Source organism: Ambystoma mexicanum, chromosome 7p (assembly GCF_040938575.1).
Source record: "Ambystoma mexicanum isolate Mex_15411 chromosome 7p, UKY_AmexF1_1, whole genome shotgun sequence".
Taxonomy (NCBI): Eukaryota; Metazoa; Chordata; class Amphibia; order Caudata; family Ambystomatidae; genus Ambystoma; species Ambystoma mexicanum.
The window spans coordinates 78314803-78330694 of record NC_090939.1 but is presented as its reverse complement, the minus strand read 5'-3'; the positions used below and the strand labels follow the sequence as shown (position 1 = coordinate 78330694).

General features: G+C 49.1%; 1 protein-coding gene across 1 annotated transcript in view; it reads left to right on the top strand.

Moving 5' to 3' along the window:
* The first annotated feature begins 918 nt into the window (after positions 1-918).
* KPNA1 (karyopherin subunit alpha 1) overlaps positions 919-15892 on the top strand; it is a 1070482-nt gene continuing 1055508 nt past the window's right edge. The window contains exon 1 of the mRNA XM_069635818.1: positions 919-1101. The gene's annotated coding sequence lies outside the window, so the exon portion shown is untranslated. The remainder of the gene's footprint in view (positions 1102-15892) is intronic.

The following is a 15892-nucleotide window of genomic DNA, read 5'->3' as shown; positions in this document are numbered from 1 at the left end:
TCCTGTGTACTTGCAGCCCAATGCCTCCCCTACGGTCTTGAATACTTCACATCGTCATTTGATTTATGACCTTCTGTTCACCTCAATGAGGGATCTGGCCCTAGTTTTGTAATGACTACTGCTATCTCTGTTAAAAACTCAAAACACTAGTGAAGAAACCACGTTGGTTAATAGAATACATGTATTTGCTGTGGCAGATACCATTCAACTGGGTCTAGAAAAAGCCATAGGATTGGCGAAACATAAAAGCACGTGGCCAAAGGTTATTGTTGGCCCATGCATAACAACTGTACATAACTTATCGAAGATGTCACCTAAATCACATACTGATATGTTTTTAACAAAGGAATATGAGGAAATATTCCTGGGAATGTAATCTAAATTAAAACTTAACTGTCAACACACCAATATACGGTAACATCCATGTGAAAGAAAAAGACAGGATACTGAGCGCACACTTGTGAGGAGATACTTCTCGACTACTTCCCTCCATAATTTACTGGTTAGTTTTTAGTCTGTTAGTGCATGCCAAAAATCGAAGCAGACAATTGTAGTTTCTGAGCAGAAAAAATGATTTTTTTCGCACGGTAAAACCCCGTGTTATAAAGTATTAAAAACATTAATTAAAACTTGTTTTGTAAATATAAAGCCATGCCTAAAAATCCTAAAATGTTTGATTCAGTTGCGAATGCTTCCTTAATTTACTGGTTATTGTGTACAGCACAGTCCACGCACTGCGTTTCCCAGGAATCTACATGGGCAATGACTGTAAGTAAACTCGCCTCATGTCGTGCTGGGAAACGTAGTCCCGTTGTCATTCGTTTGACATTTATTGCGTTGTTGCAAAAAACTACAACTCCCTGGGATTCGCGTGACGTGATCTTGTGAAGGGAAGGTCCGCGCGTGCACGCGAGTGTCGGATACGTGCGTAAGAAAGATACCGGCTATCCCTGCGCGTCCTGAGTACAGTCCGGGCTGTCCAAATTCCGCTGGTTTAGGAGGCCCGTGAGCGCGCAGGGTGGACTTGACAGCCGTCGTAACTGCCAAACAGCCGACAGGGAAGAGAAGCTTCACCAGTCAGGCCAGGAAGACTCCGACAAGGTAATTGGAAGCAAGAAGCTGCGTCAACGCAGCGCGCGCAGTGCCAAGGAAGACCGGGGGGGTGGGGGAAGAAGGTCACGCGCGGTGTCTGCGGGTGCCTGGCTGGTCTCACGCGCCGCCGCATGCATGGCTTCGGCGGGGCGCGAGGCCAGAGCGCGCGAGCGTCCCGTGCGTGGTTTGCCCGGCTTGTTGTGGCTGCTACTTTACTTGTCAACTGTCAGTGTGGGCCGCAGGCCACGCCCCCCTCCTTGTCGGCTTTGGAGGAATGGGTGGGCGGCGAGTCCTGTTACAGTCTGGACAGTACCACGCGGGGCGTGGCAGGGGGGCAGAGAACGTCGTCAATAGGGATAGTGCCATTGAGGCCATTGGGCGGGTGCTGAGCCGGGTAGGTTTGTGGTGAACAGGTGAGGGATGGGCGTGTTACGCAGTACTTTTGCGACATAGGGCACTGCTGCTGGGCCATGGGCGCGTATGCAGAGTAGTGTCTCTAGGGTTGGGTGGATGTTCGTGGATTGTTGCGCGATCCAGGGCAGTACCACCCGGAGGGGCGTGGTGGGAGGGTGGCAAGTACATGCTGTCAGCTACGCTATAACATGGAACAAGCTGATGGGATCTCACCCTGGATCAAGCCAGGCCCCCATTAGGTGTGGGCCCAGAGCAAGTATTGTCAGCCAGGCCCCTTACACTATTTGAAGTCAAGCAGGAAAGTATTGCTCAGGGAGCATTCCGAAAGCCCTTCCAATTACAGGCAGTGCAAGCGTGCCTGTTGAAGTGGAAGTCTTTTTTATTTTCCTATTTAGTTTTGTAGTTTGAAGTCTGTGTTAAGTGCTGCCTGTTGGGGGGAGCAAGATGTAGACCCTTCTAGACTGTTGACATTTGTTGCATAGGTCGTTCGGGAAAGGAGTAAAGCTAGCAGGCCTAGGGCAGTGGGAGCAGCCTAGAGCGCACCAATTGGTGGGAGAAGACCAGACCTGTTCTGTCTATATCTAAGCTGCATTTAACGTTCACATGCCTTGCACTGTGTTCATATTCCAGCATACGCTATGAATATATGAACATTTAGTTAAAAACGTTAAACATTTTTGAGATCCGTTCTCATCTGCACGCAGGAAATATTTATTGGCACATTGCTTATCTTAATGATGGGCATGATTTTATTTGGGATCGTTTTATGTAAGGAAATATGTTTATTTTACCATGTACCACCACAACGAGACAGCCCATCAGGAACCAGCAACAACCCCACCCAGATTGATACAGCTCAAACGGAACCAGAAGTACCCGAATCAGGATACAGACCCCACTAGTCTCAACCCTCAATTTTCTGCATACTCAACCCACACAAAACGTGCACAACCATTTCTCTCCCAGCAATCTGCATGCACTTTACCACACCGCATCAACAACACATAAACAGCACTTACAGCACATGAGGTCTCGCCCGATCTGATACTCGCACCAATGGGAAAGGTGTTAAATTAACATCTAAAAACAACAATTGGAAAAATATTTTAACCCCGACCCATGGTGTGCCAAGGAGAAGATTTGAATTCATAAGTACACAAATACCTGTGGCGCATCAATCAATTTAATCCAGAGCCGTATTGTTGCCTTATATATTTCTCCATTTCTAAAATTAAATGCAAAACAAATGAAGTAGGCAATTGGTTCCTTCAATTATTATTCTAACACTAAGAGGAACAGGCAAAACGGTCCTACAACAAAAGCATAATGTAAAGTGTAGAAGAGTACCTGTGGTACAGCAGCCAGCTTCACATGGGGTCTAGCAGCAAAAGGCCTGCACGATATCCATTCTCACCTGGTTGCTATGTTACAGTTAGTGGACCACAGAGTCCATGCGCTGGCTAAAGATGCAGGAGGCACAAACCTCTGGGAGAGTGAAACCTGCTGGGATGGTGGCACCTAACACCCAGGCCAATAATGTTCCCAGATTAAGTTCCTCTGCCCCTTGTGCCATTGGGTTGAGCACCTCAATTAATGTGCCTGCTCTCCATCTCCAACACTGAGCCCTGCCCTGCTTCCTGCTTGGACTGCCTCTCAACCCCATCGCTTGTTGTATGGTTCCCCGTGCACAGCCTTATGGAGCCTTGTGTGTGCACTCTGTCCATAGTGGTTGCTGTCTGTTGTGCGTCGCAAAGGTAGGGCATGAGAAGCATACAGGGCATGAGAAGCATGCATAAGGCTTTGGATGCCTGTCCCCTGATTTGCTGATTCTCCTGAATAGTCCATCTGTTATTAGAACTTTCAAAATGGTCACTCCCACAAGCTGTCGGTACCCTTTTAGGAAAGTTCATCACGCTTAGTAAAACATCTTCGTTATTGTCAACATTCCTCACAAACATGGACTTTTCTATCCCCTGTATGAAACGCATGATCCCTAACCCTGGACGAGTGCACCAGAGACGGTTTTCTGAGCTGTAGCAATTCTTTGTATAACCATTTAAGCTTGGAGTATATGTGGACACATGCCGGTATCATCCATACAATGAGATTATCCACAGGCACCAAATGAGGTAGTGTTTTTAAAAACTATTTTTGTTTTCTTGGACCTTACTCTTCCTCCAATATATCACAGAGCTTATTCTCATGTTGAGTGTTAATACCCTCTTTGTTCAAGTAATGGACTCAGTAGTTGTTCCTGAACAGGATTTGGTTGATAACCTGCTGTGACTTCTCAGCAATAAGGATTAGTTCAGAATTCCCTTGAGTGCGCCCTATCTTCAACTTATTAAAATGACCCCAGGCGCCCTTCTCCAACCTTCTGTGAGCTGAAGCAATTTTTGGTTCCTTCAGAGATCTTCTTTACCTTATCTGCAGTAGATGCACTGGATCTTCTTCTGACCACTTGGTCCACCGATCTTTAAAAATATTAATCCAGTACTTCCGGAGGATGGTCCTCCCTCCCCTTCCCCCCCCAAATCATTCTTGTAAAACTAGGGACACCAGGATAAAAAAAAAACAAAAAAAAACACTATGGTCAACCCTGGTTAAACTATAGACAAACTACTAATAGACAAACTACTAAAAAAGGACTGAGTGTTAGGAATCATTCATACAGGAGACCACACAATAAGGAATAATTACTTCAATCAAAAGCATGTATTAATACTCAAAATAGAAAAACGAATCACAGTTAAAAATACAGGTAAATGGTTGAATTAGAACCTGTAAACCATATAGTACAGCAGTACCACTGTTAAGTCTGTCAATATTTAGAATAATTTCAGAGCTTCTTTTCTTGGCTAAGCAGTTGAAACAGGCATTATTGTTTCAACTTCAGACATACGTTGCAGATAATGACTTTTTGGCCAGGATTGAACCCTGGTTCGAGTACTGAGCTGGCAATTGTCATGTTTCTTCAGATCAGAGAGAAGCTTGACTGCGCCAGAGCACTGATTTTGTTAGATATCTTGGAGACCTCAGAGGATGACTCCGGAGGTATATTGCTGAATTGGCTATAATCCCCCTTGCACTTGTAGAGCCGAGTCTATTGGGAGCTCCTCTTTCACATTTGGCCACGGACCTTTCCATATATGTAGTGCCATAGGGTTCCATGTTGGCTCCACTTTTTTAATCTGCTTTCATCCTCTAGAGTAACTTATTTGCTTCACTTGTTTTTTTGTGGAACCTGCAGGCAATTAGGACCTTACCACCTCCAGACTTCTGATTCTTATTGCCATAAAAAAATGAAGGATATTAGGAAATGTTTTAATAATAATCCTAACATGACTCTGAAGTGCTGGTCATCAGCAACACCCAATATTTTGAACTCCAACGTTTGACCAGGGGGCTTTGGAAAGTTTGAATTCTTCGGGCACCTGAGATGCCTCAACAGTTTTGTGGGCCTTCTTTTTTTCATCTCCAGGCTCAGACGACTGGTACCTTCATAACTTTCTCACAAAATCTTGACACTGCATGTGTCTCCTGACGCAATTGTGGATGACTCTACTCATTTTCAGGCTCCCTTCCGCCACCTCTTCTCCTCTCATCTCTGACTGTTTGCTATCAAGGAGTGGTGTGTCTCCAATGATCTCTGCCTTAATGCTAGCAAGACCTGAGATTCTCCTCATCGGCACACCTGCTCCCTCCTTCCCTGTCACTCTCTGGCCAGCCTCTCTTGGTCCTCTTCCTGCTCCCACCTGTGAGGCTAAAATCCTTGGGGTCATCTTTGACTCCACACTCTTCCTTCTCTCCTCGCATCCGACGTCTCTAAGAAGTCGCACTACCAGCTGCACCTCCTGAGAGGTATTCTTCCTTTCCTCTCCTTCCCCCAGAAGCTCACTGTATGTAGAGCTCTGGTTCTCTCTAGGCTGGACTACTGCAACAGCCTCTTTCTAAATCTGCCTGCTTCTACTCTCCGCCCTCCGTGACTCATCCAGAACAGGACTGCAAGACTTGTCCTTGGCCTCAAGCCCAGGGATCTTCTCTCCAGGACTGAAGTCTCTGCACTGGCTGCGAGGATTACGTTCAAAACCCTCTGCATTGCCCACAAGGCCTTGTGGGGCCTGAGGCCTCAATACCTTCAACTCTCTCTTCCTAAATATCTTCCTTCTCAAGCTCTTCGCTCATTAAACTCCCTCAGGGTCAGCCGCTTCTCCAAGCAACGAGTTGATGGTAGATCTTTCTTTGGCTGGAGTTTCTCTCTGGAACAGCCTCCCTGCCTCTCTGAAACTTGAGGAGAACCATCTCTGGTTCCGGAAGCACCTCAAGACCTTCCTCTTTGCTTCTGCTGCCTCTCCTCCTCTCCCCTGCTGATCACCTGGTTTGAAACTGAAACTGTACTAGTTACCTGGCTACCCTCTGATCTCGGGCTGAGGTCCCCTCCCCGCCAGTTGCTCTCCTCCACTGCCTTCCTGGAAACCCATGCACTCGGGCTGTTTCTGTATCCCTACAGCCCCCTACCAGCACTTGAGACCCGATGTCTGCACTTGCCACCATCTGGCCGCACCTTTTTAGTTTTAGTTTTAATTTTTTTACTGTTCTTCTATGTTCTGCACGGTTCCCTTGCCTCGTCGTGTCTTGAAATACTTGTGTATAGGCGCGTTATAAATGCCATATCATAATGGCCACATTCCTCGGTCTTTCCGCAAAGCTTCTGCACAAGTTGCAGTGATTGCAAATGCAACAGCATATCTACTGCTCTGTTTGTCCATGTGACTCCTGCAATTGTAGCTTTGCCATTGGCTTTCAGTAGAGAGCTTTCAGTAGAGATTATGTCCAAGTCCATATGTCTGGCCTGCAAAGCCTTATTTAAAGGAAAGTTTCATCCAGGTGTTTAATTCGACCAATTGTAATGACACCCGCCACGTACTATATCAATTCTATTAAACTTTGTTTCACCTAGCATCATTTACATTTTGGACTAGTAATACCTTTTTGATCTGTTATATCTTGTGATAATGTGATCTACAGCGCCATCAAGCTTCGGTCAAGTGCCCTAGAGGCAATATATCATAGCACACGACTCAGACCCAAGCACATACAGATATTTATTTATTTTTAAATGAAAAACTCTTATCACCCTACTACTAAAAGGGAGTTTGCTTCCTAATAATATAAGTCTTTAGTCAAAAGCGTCCTCGGTCCAAAACCTAGCCACTAAATTGGCCCCATCACTTAGCAAAAGGTAAATGAAAATAGATAGAGTACCCTGCAGCCTTGGTTCTCCCCAAAGGTTTCTCTGGTTGTCCCAGGAATCCCTCCTGCGTTTGGATCCAATAGTTAGAAATAAGTAACTGATAGTCTAACAAGAACTGTTTTTCTTTGAGACCTACAAAGTTCCTTATGTTTCCCAAGTTCAACAACGAAAAGTCTAAGTTAGAGCAAAACAAAATATCCAAATATGTTTAGTTGGGGGAATATTTCCCTGATCCTTCTCCATCACTTGTGTGGGTCTATACCCACTTGGTGCAGGTAGGGGAGCATGCCTGATCCCCCTCGAAATCCTCTCCACTTTACTAATGCACACCAGTGGTTCCTTTGGGGTTCCTCTCTCGTGGGGGTTTAGGGTAGTCTGGTTTCTTCTTCTCCCACTTGGTCTTTCACTTATCCCTCCGGGGTATTGGTGACCCCCTTTTCTATTTGGTCCTTTCAACACTTGGTTCAATGTTGGTAGCCTCCATGCTCCCCTCGTAGTATCTGTTCTTCGCTTTGCTTATTGGCCCCCTCAGGATCCCATGGGCTTTACTGGCCCAATGACTCTTGTAGGTCTCTGGAGTATCACTAACCCTGCACTTCCTTTGGTTCTCTTAGCTCTTGTGGGTTTCTCTCACCCTTCTGGAGGTTTATTCTATTCAGGTTTCTTGGGCTCCTATAACCCATCTGCTTCTCTCATTCAGTCTCTCTGAACCTCTGTGACCCTGCTTTGGGGTTGGGACAATCCTCCCTTCTTCCCCACTCATTCTTTCCTCTCTCCACCTCGGCAACCTCCATAGCTTTAACATTGCAGGGTCTGTTCCAGTCAATGTGTGTCCTTAGGGCAGTGGTGTTGTCCTCCATGGCTTGCCGCTCTTCCAGACTGGACAGCAAGTGATTTTCACGTTCTCGTGCCCTTCTGAGCGAAGGACTCCTCCCTCGGTTCCTGGTTTCAGCGTCAGTTTGTTGGCCCCAGACCCACCACGTCCTCTACGTAGTCGCACATCTAGCTAGGCTTTGCTTTGAGCTGGCCTTGGCTTCTTGGGCCCAGTCATGTCTCTGTATCAGGATGTCGGCCTCTCTCCATGCCATAGCCCGCTCTGCTGATCAACGTGGCTCTGCCCCTTTCTGACGTACTCGCGTTGGAGTCTCGCCTCGCCGTATGGTTTTTCCTCTTGCACTCAAGTTTCATCAGCCCTTTATTCTTGCTCCTGTAACGCAAGGGGGCATATCGTTTATCACAGGTTGCCGAGCATGTGGAAACTTCTGCTTTCCTGTAAGCCAAACACACAGATGTATTGTCGGCCTTACTGTTATGGACTTGATGGTCGTGCAGAGTATAAATACCTCCGTCCCCAAGTACCACACAGACAACACCAGAAATACTGCCTGTGCGGTCTTTGAGGCCACAGGTGGTAGTCCGTCGAGCCGATTCGGGAACAGCCGGAAGAACCCCTTGAACGCTGTAAGGCAAATGTTTAGGCAGTTATGCACAAAACAGGCAGGATAACAGAAGAACACAGGCAACTCAGCACTGCTTACCTATGTGTACAAAGGTGGCCCAGAGATGTGGGGAAGGACTGAACCCCGGGGCAGGAACTGGATAGGTAAACACCTAGCGTGGGGGCCAGAGGCCGGGTTATCAAACAGACAGACGTGATCCGTAGGGTATCCAGGGACGATGCCGTAGTCAGGTAAACAAGAGGACCAAAGTTAGAACAGTAGGATGAGGCAAAAACAGTCCGTGGAGCAAATCGTGGTTCGGCAACTGGAGAATCAAAGTTCGGTTAGTAGAAGGGTAAGGCGAAGCAATCCGTGTAACAAAGCGTGGTCGAGAAAAAACAATCCGTAAGTCCAAACGTAGAATTCAGCGTCACGTGATCCAGGAGGGAAACAGCTGTGAAGCAACGCTCCTTGTTTCCGGAAGTCATTTATACCATGTCAGGGGTCACGTGATACGTGACACTGGAGCGTTGCTGTGCATAGGGCAATCACGTGATCCGTGACGCGCGGGTCTCCGTGGGCAACGCTTTGCGTTGTAGCGAGATGTCAACCTCCAGTTCAGCTGCCAAGAACGGGAGGGGCGATAAACGCCGGGTCTGCTTTGCTGCGATCCAACAGGATGGGCGAAGGGCACTGGGTTACGTGAGCCAAGGTAAGTATGTGGGGTAGTGGGAGAGACAGTGTCCGAGGGTGGAGAAAGAGCACCTGTACAAGCTGCACTCGGTGCGGGAGACGTAACAGAGTCCCCCCTCAAAGGCCCACGACCCCGTGGGCAGGCAGGGCAGTCCCTATGAAAACGGGCAACAAGAAGCGGGGCATGGACATCGTGGAAGGGAACCCAAGAGCGGTCCTCGGGACCGTAACCCACCCAGTCAACAAGATACTGCAGGCGACCCCTGTGAAAGCGGGAACCCAGGATAGCACTAACCTCGAAGACATCCGGAGAGGACACCGAGACAGGGGTCGGAGGAGCAGTGACCCGGGTAGGAGCAAGGCAAGGCTTGAGAAGAGAGGTATGAAATACCGGGTGAATCCGCCAAGAATGGGGAACAGCAAGGCGGAAGGCCACGGGGTTCAAGACCTTAGTGATTTTGTAGGGACCCACGAAACGGGGCAACAGTTTGCGACACCCAGGGATACGTAAGTGCCGGGTTGACAACCACACTCGGTCCCCCACGCGATAAGCAGGGGCCACTGACCGCCTCCGGTCAGCCTTTGACTTCATCAACGTTTGGGCCTCACGGAGATGGACAAGGGTCCGAGCATGGACGTCCGCCAGGTCACGAACACAGGCGTTGGCAGCAGGGGTGGCGGAGGAGAGATCCGGGAGCGGGAGGGTGCGCGGATGTTGACCATACATGGAATAGAAGGGAGAGAAACCAGTAGCTGAGTGACCTGAGTTGTTATATGCGAATTCAGCGAGGTGGAGCAGATTGAACCAGGAGCCTTGGTATTGAAGGGTCAAGCACCGCAAATATTGTTCCATGGCTTGATTCACCCTCTTAGTCTGCCCATCGCTTTCTGGGTGATAGGCAGAGGAGAAACGAGCATCAATACCCAGGAGTCTGGTAAGGGCACGCCAGAAACAGGAAGTAAACTGCGACCCGCGATCCGATATGATGACCTGTGGGAGACCAAAGAGACAAAAGACCGTCCTGAAGAACAGGCGGGCTAACGTTGGGGCCGAGGGTATGCCGGTACAGGGAATGAAGCGTGCCATCTTAGTGTAGGAGTCCACGATAACCCAGATGGTATCATAGCCTTGTCTGCGTGGCAGATCCGTGACAAGATCCATGGAGATAGTATGCCATGGTCGGGGGGGAATGGGCAGTGGATGGAGTAGGCCCAGGGGGCGTCCTCTACGTGACTTGCATTGGGCGCATATCGAACAGGTGTTCACGTAGTTCTCTATGTCCCTTCTCATGGATGGCCACCAGCACCACCGGTGTAGCAGATCCAGGGTGCTTTGCTGCCCTGGGTGACCGTTTATGGCAGCATCGTGAGACCAGGCAAGCGCTTGGTTGCGCACATCGCATGTGGGAAGGAACAACTTGCCCTGAACAAACGGCAACCCCTCCCGTAGTACAATATCCCATTCCGTGAGTGCATGCGGGTGTCGGGCGACCCATTGTCTAATGGCGGTAAGCAATGGCTGGGATGGTGTACACAAACAAACAACATGACCCCTCCCCAACAATGTGTCTGGAAACGAAGACAGAGGTTCCCCCCCAGGTGAACGAGACAGAGCATCCGCCTTACCATGAACAAGACCCGGCCTGTGCTTAACGACAAAATCAAAGGCAGCGAAGAACAGATGCCAACGCACTTGTCTGCTATTTACGCATTTAAGAGAGGCCAAATCCTGTAGATTCTTGTGGTCCGTGTATACTACTGTCTGGTGTTTTGCCCCCATGAGGTGGTGTCGCCATGATTGGAGGGCGTCCTTGATGGCCAACAGCTCTTTCTCGGTCACTGTATAGTGTGACTCGGCTACAGTGAACTTCCGTGAGTGATAAGCCACCGGATGCAAACTACCCGTGGCTGGACATGGTTGTGACAGTATGGCACCCAGAGCGAACGAGGAAGCGTCAGCCTCTATTACAAACGGGAGGTCCGGGTCAGGGTGCTGCAGCACGGGGGCAGAAACAAACCTGGATTTAAGTGCTTCGAAAGCCTCCTGGTGTACAGAGGACCAGACGAAAGGGACAAGAGGACTGGTCAGCGCAGTCGGGGGGGGGGATACAATGGAAGAAAAACCGGCAATGAAACGCCGGTAAAAATTAGCAAAGCCGAGAAAAGACTGGAGTTGTTTGAGGTTGACAGGGACTGGCCATTCCGTGACAGCACGGACTTTTGACTCATTCATGGACAAGCCTCCAGGAGTGATGTGAAAACCCAGGAATTCCACCTCTCTCGTATGAAACAAACATTTCTCGGGCTTGGCGAACAGGGCGTTCTTTTTGAGACGGGAGAGTACCTCTCTAACATGAGCAATATGTTCTTTCAAGGAGGACGAATAGGTCAATATGTCGTCCAGATAAACCACCACGTACGTATCCAGGATGTCAGAGAATACGTCGTTAATGAAACGCTGGAACGTTGCAGGTGCGTTACAGAGCCCGAAAGGCATCACTGTGTATTCGAATAATCCCTGTCTAGAGCAAAAAGCCGTTTTCCATTCGTCTCCACGCCGCATGCGGATTAAGTTGTATGCCCCTCTCAGATCTAATTTGGTAAACAGGGACGCCTTTGTCAACCTGTCCAGTAGCGTGGAGATGAGCGGAATGGGGTACCTGTTCTTTACGGTGATAGCATTTAACCGTCTATAGTCTACACACGGGCGCAGATCACCTTCCTTTTTTGGGACGAAAAAGATAGGACTGGCAGCTGGAGAACAGGAAGGACGAATATGACCCAAACGCAAGGCTTGCTGGATGTATTCTTTCAAAGCCCGTTCTTCAGACTGTGATAACGAGTAGATCCTACCTCTTGGTATGGGAGCATACGGGAGAAGGTCAATAGGACAGTCGTAGGGTCTGTGTGGAGGTAGACCTTCCGCTGTGTCTTTGTCAAAAACCATATGATAGTCATGGTAGTCCACGGGAATGCCTGCCATAACAGCTCCCACGGTGTGTGGTGACGTGGTGTCAGGGACTATGTCCCTGATACTGGAGGAAGCCAGAGCACCGAGAATACTGGCGGGAGAGGAGAGTGATACTGGTTCTGTTAGACAAAAGTGCTGGCATTCTTCTGATTCGAACGTTACTTGTCCCGTTCCCCAATTAATCAAAGGGTTGAGGTGCCGTAACCAGGGGATACCCAAAATAACCCCGAACTGTGGCGTGGTGATGAGGTCAAATGACAGGCTCTCCTTATGAGTGCTCTGTATCACCACCTCCAGAGGTGCAGTTTGATGTTTGATCGGACCAGAGGCTAAGGACGTGCCATCGACAGCTTGCACTGGTTCCGGGTGTTGCTTTTTGATCAGAGGCAGATTGAGACGATGGGCTAATGTGATGTCTATAAAACAACCCGTGGCCCCGGAGTCGATCACGATCTGAACAGCATGGACGATCTCCTGGGTGGGTTTCAACAGGGCATGAACCACAACCGGTCTGATAGGACCGAAGGCGGGTTCAGTGGGGGTCGCGGATAGGCTCGCCGGCGCCCCCTGTATCATGGGCGAGCCTTCTGAAAACCCGACGCCTTGTTCTTTGGTCGTCGGGGGCACTCCCTTACGTAGTGTCCGTTTAGCCCGCAGTAAAAACAGGCGTTGTCGGTTCTCCGACGTTCCCGTTCAGACTGTGTTATCGGGCTTCGGATCCCGCCTATTTGCATGGGTTCGGAACTGGCGGGGGAAGGAACCGGGGGTGACTGGCCGGCAAACGTGGTTTCTGCCTTCCGTTCGGACCTCAGGGCGTCCACCTGAAGTGCAAGGTCTACCAGATCCGAAAAAACAGAGGGAAGGGCAGGAACCACTGATAGGGCGTCCTTCAAGGTGTTGCATAAACCACGATAGAACACGATCGCCTTTTTTTCCTCTGGCCAGGAAGTTTCAGCGGCGAGTTGATTATAACGGGTGATGTACTCAATAAGTGTTTGCTTTCCCTGTGAGAGGTCTAGTAGTTCCAGGTCCCTTGACTGGGCTTTGTAGCGGGTGTCAAACACTTCAGCCATTTCCATTATGAGAAGCTCAAAGTCATACAAGGCAGGATGGTCATTTTCTAACGATGGGTTTGCCCAGGTAGCTGCTACACCAGAAAGATGAGACAAAAGAAATGCGGACTTTGTGACAGAATCGGGGAAGGCTTGGGGTCTGCACAAGAAGTGAAGTTTGCATTGGTTTATTAAGGTGCGGTATTTCCGTGGGTCACCCTGATAGCGTTCTGGAGCGGCAAGAGGGAAAGAGGTTGGAAGCAAAACAGGAGCGGGTGCGGGGGCCGGGGCCGGGACAGACTGGACTGGAGGGGCAGGGTCCCCAAACTCGGTGTCTGCAGGTAGAGGATAACGTGTGCTTTGCAAGGCGTCTAGTCGATGGTGAATGGCTGTCGTAGCTGCCGCCATGTCGGTCCTAAGGGCCGCTACGGCCTGCATTAGAGCGGTCACTGGGTCCCCGGCGGAGGGATTCATACTCTGAACGGCCAAAGGCTTCACAGTCTGTTATGGACTTGAGGGTCGTGCAGAGTATAAATACCTCCGTCCCCAAGTACCACACAGACAACACCAGAAATACTGCCTGTGCGGTCTTTGAGGCCACAGGTGGTAGTCCGTCGAGCCGATTCGGGAACAGCCGGAAGAACCCCTTGAACGCTGTAAGGCAAAGGATTAGGCAGTTATGCACAAAACAGGCAGGATAACAGAAGAACAAAGGCAACTCAGCACTGCTTACCTATGTGTACAAAGGTGGCCCAGAGATGTGGGGAAGGACTGGACCCCGGGGCAGGAACTGGATAGGTAAACACCTAGCGTGGGGGCCAGAGGCCGGGTTATCAAACAGACAGACGTGATCCGTAGGGTATCCAGGGACGATGCCGTAGTCAGGTAAACAAGAGGACCAAAGTTAGAACAGTAGGATGAGGCAAAAACAGTCCGTGGAGCAAATCGTGGTTCGGCAACTGGAGAATCAAAGTTCGGTTAGTAGAAGGGTAAGGCGAAGCAATCCGTGTAACAAAGCGTGGTCGAGAAAAAACAATCTGTAAGTCCAAACGTAGAATTCAGCGTCACGTGATCCAGGAGGGAAACAGCTGTGAAGCAACGCTCCTTGTTTCCGGAAGTCATTTATACCATGTCAGGGGTCACGTGATACGTGACACTGGAGCGTTGCTGTGCATAGGGCAATCACGTGATCCGTGACGCGCGGGTCTCCGTGGGCAACGCTTTGCGTTGTAGCGAGATGTCAACCTCCAGTTCAGCTGCCAAGAACGGGAGGGGCGATAAACGCCGGGTCTGCTTTGCTGCGATCCAACAGGATGGGCGAAGGGCACTGGGTTACGTGAGCCAAGGTAAGTATGTGGGGTAGTGGGAGAGACAGTGTTCGAGGGCGGAGAAAGAGCACCTGTACAAGCTGCACTCGGTGCGGGAGACGTAACACTTACCTTGAGCTAAACACAAAGAATTGTCAGTATTTTTTTTATTCCAACGTAGGTAGACTCCCTAGTGTATAGGGAGTTTCCAATGTAATGGGAGTCCTTGTTCCCTAAAGCAGAGCCATTCCCAGCAAGGTCCCACTTTTCCAATCTCCTAGGGAGTGTTTTTTATTGTTAATGTATGCGGAATGAATTAAAGGAGTTGCTGTATTAATTGTGAAGTGAATGGTTGGTAGGTAATCAAACAGCATACAGTCAGGACAAAAACATCACATCTTTGATTCTAGTTTGCTTTAGACACCAACTCCGCACAGCCCCAACAACTGTCATAGATGTCGCAAGAATCACTCCAACTCTCTGATGTGGTTCACATGTTTTTATTGTCATCAATTGCTGCAATGGCTATCCCTCTCGCTTTTGTTGTATTAGAACCTCACCCTAACCAAGGCGCACTTAAGCCTATGTTAGTGCTGCAGAATTTTTAACTCCTGTCTACATGCTGCCTTATATTACAGGTGGTGATCTAAATGTTGTCTGCCTAAACTCACACAGGGACTTCTAACTGTCCCTACTCTATCCTGCTCTTAATGTGTTATAGGGACCCATGAATTCTTGCACATACTCTCGCCTCTCCAATCTCCTTGCTGATCTACTTCTCTGATATCCTCCCACTCCTTGCTCTTTCCTCCTATTGCTTGTCCCTCTGAAGTCTCACTTGCCTCCACTCTTTTGATGTTACTTACTACTCTTTGATGTAGATCTTCCTTTCACTACTACTCCTTATTATTACTTCCTCCTTTACTATACTACTTGAGGGGTCAAACACCCTCCTTCCACTCTGTAACATTCACTTCAGTCAGCCCTTTAACTATACATGCCACACTCTCACTGCAGTACCACTTCCACTACATCACCTTTCTCGAAGACCACCACCACACTCTGCCGTACCATCCTGCAGTTTAGGTCGCTGTCTGCCTCCTCCGACTTCACCCGAGTAACCCAAGCTTCCTTCTTCCTGTGGTCCAATTATATAGCCCACCCTCTCTCTCTGGATTGGCTCTCTTCCCCTGGACAATCTAGCCCTGTCCTCCCCTCCCGTGATTGATTGGATGCAGCAAACAATTTAAAAATGAGTCTAGGCAATGGCCACCACTTCTGTGTGGCATCACCCCGGAGTAACGGTTGTGGTCCTTGACAGGCAATGTTCATGTTGTCTGGCACGGGGTTCTAGGTACAGCTTAGGGTGAGTGAGCGCTTTACTTTGACTTTGTTCCTAGGTGGTCTACATGGACTCTTCCTGTGCTGGCTTACCAGGGCTCCGTGCCAGGACCATGCCGCTCCTTGTTCTGCCGTGCAAGAATGTGGTCCTCACCTTCTCTCCTGTTTGTCTGGGGTGGCAGTGCTGGTGTGGTCTGGTGTTGTGGCTTCCTTTGTTGTTTTCTGGTGCCAGTATGGCTTGAAACGCTGGTCGGATCTTCACGTTGTGGGTGCTGGCTCAGAATTCTTGTGATGAGCTCGCTGTTAGGGAGAATTCTCTGTTAAGGCTA